General features: G+C 52.1%; 1 non-coding gene across 1 annotated transcript; it reads right to left on the bottom strand.

The window, feature by feature from the left end:
• Positions 1-501: 501 nt before the first annotated feature.
• Trnas-uga lies at positions 502-583 on the bottom strand. Its single transcript has one exon. It is a non-coding gene; the product is annotated as a tRNA-Ser (tRNA).
• Positions 584-2,513: the final 1,930 nt, after the last annotated feature.

Below are 2,513 nucleotides of genomic sequence, written 5' to 3'. Positions count from 1 at the left end.
CCCAAACATACAAACTTAATGTCTACATGTAATGTCCTAATACAGATGTTATTTATCATGCTTTACCAGAACTTAGAAAAATTGTTTTCAATTTCTCAGCACTTCGGAATGTTTTAGGAGAGCTGTCGAATGATCTGATATTCTGAGACCTAAGGACAGGCAGTAGTTTCGCTTTTTTGTCTTTTAAAGCTCTGCTTTTTGATTTTAGTGGGACGATAGTTTGTCACAGTGGGAAAGCCGTGAAAACAATAACATAATGACGGAGTTATGTTTTTGCGAGTGTGCCCTTCACCCTGATCACCGACGCTCCCTTGCTTTTGAGGACAGAAGACTTATTACAGGATGTGCACAGCGCATGTCTGCAGCATTGTCTTTTATCAGTCTGGATATTCTAAAGGATTCCGCAGGCGCCCCGTGTAGCTGGCAGATACCTTGAGACAAATCGCTTATCATTTGAGATCATTCTGGAAAATGCAAGAAAAAAGCCGAAGCACCCGCTTCCGCAGCGAGCAGGGTTCGAACCTGCGCGGGGAGACCCCATTGGATTTCAAGTCCAACGCCTTAACCACTCGGCCATCGCTGCTACGAGGAAGAAAGGAAGGCGGAGACACTTTAAGTGTAACAACCAGTGCGCCCGCGCCAGGACGAAGGTAGGCGGTGCCTGCAGCCGCGCCGAAGGCCCGCGTTTCAGGAACTTCAGCGAGGCAGCAAAATAAATAAATTTATATAAATAACTAAATAAAAAAGTGGGGGTGGAGAGCCCCTTAAAGTCGAGTATGTTGGGGTCTGAGAGAGCCTGGTCTGCTGCTCTTTTTTTTTTTTTTTTTGGTGCCCTTCCGCTTCTTATCGGATCTACGAGACTGCCGTGAAACACAGAACTGTCGCGTTTCTGGGTTGCGGGCCCGCCCTCGTCCAAAACGGGGGCGGCGGCGTTTCCGTGAGGCGCGAAGCGGGAGGGAGGAGTTCGGGATGTCGCCCCCGGGCTTCTGTCCCGTGGAAAGAGTGGGCTTGGTGCTCTCGGGAAATGGGGTTGTGAGGGACGCGCTCGTTTACTTTGTCAGGGCGCTCACGCCCGGCCCTGAGAAGACAGAGCTGACTGCCCGGGGCCAGCCCGCGGGGGGAGAAACGCCGGCCCGCTGCGTGTGTCGGCGCCGCGCGCACCTCGGCCCTGGGCGGCAGCGAGTGCGCAGGCGCCCCGTCCCCGGCCACCTCGCCCCGGCCCCGGCACGGGGCGCATGCGCGGCGCTTTCCCGCCTTTTCCTCGGAGCGTCCCCGGCTGAGGCGCTGGCGGCCTCGCGCCCTGCTCACGAGGCCGTGGGCGAATGCTTGGTTCCGGCAGCGGCCGTGTGGAGGGAGGCCTCTTGATCGGTGTGTGGGTTTTCTTGGGACTTTTCCCTCATGTCTTTTCTCTTTACCGGCGCCATGTGCCCAGATCTTCAAGGTGGAATGGGCGCGTTACACCCGACAACTGCCAGGGTTTGATTTTATTTGATTTTATTTATATGGTTTTTCGAGGCAGGCTCTCACTCTGGCCCAGGCTGACCTGGAACGGACTTCCTGTAGTCCCAGGCTGGCCTCGAACTCACAGTTATCCTCCTGCCTCTGCCTCCTGAGAGGAGGTACATTTTTATCTGAGGTGAGTTTTTAAAAACTTAAAAAAAAAGGCCGGGCCCAAGCGCTCGGGAGGCAGAGGGAGGAGGATGGCTGTGAGTTCGAGGCCGCCGTGAGACTACACAGTGGATTCCAGGTCAGCCTGGGCTAGAGTGAGACCCCACCTCAAAAATAGGAAAAAAAAAAAAAGAACTTAAAAAATTATTATTTGCGAGGACAGAGAGAGAGAGAGTGGGGGGAGAGGGAGAGAAAGAATATGGCAGTGGGCCGGTGCGACCTTCTCCCACTCTAAACGGACTCTGGCTTTGTGTGGGTGCCAGGGAGCCAAAGCCACGCTGATAGGCTTTGCAAGGAAGCATTTTTAACCACGGAGTCATTTCCCTAGCCCTTCTTTATTTTTTAAAAAATACTTTATTACTTGTTTGAGAGAGTGAGAGAGCATGCCAGGGCCTGTAGCCGCTGCAAAGAAACCCCAGACACATGCGCCACCTTGTGCATCTGACTTATTTGGGTTCTGCGGAACCAAACCTGGTCCTTATGCTCCGCAGGCAAGTGCCTAAACTGCTGAGCCATCTCTCCAGCCCATTAAAAGAAGTTTTTTTTTCTTTCAGATTCTCATGTAGCCCTGGGTGACTTTCAACTCATTATGTAGCTGAGGATGACCCTGTATTCCTAATCTTTCTACCTGCACCTCCCAAGTGTTAGAATTACTGGTCTGTGCCATTATGCTTGGTGCTTTTTCTATCACTGGGAATTGAACCGTGGCATCATGTATGCTAGCCAAGTTCTTTCATCCCCTTTACCCTGTCCCCTTCCGCTCCATTCCTGCCTCTCATCTTTGATCATGACATTAGCCAAGGAATTATTTCGGAGTGGTAGACCAGCCAGCACAATCTGTTGTA

Source organism: Jaculus jaculus, chromosome 18, assembly GCF_020740685.1.
Source record: "Jaculus jaculus isolate mJacJac1 chromosome 18, mJacJac1.mat.Y.cur, whole genome shotgun sequence".
In the NCBI taxonomy this organism is placed as follows: domain Eukaryota; kingdom Metazoa; phylum Chordata; class Mammalia; order Rodentia; family Dipodidae; genus Jaculus; species Jaculus jaculus.
The sequence above is the reverse complement of the archived record's forward strand: the minus strand, read 5'-3'. Positions and strand labels throughout refer to the sequence as shown.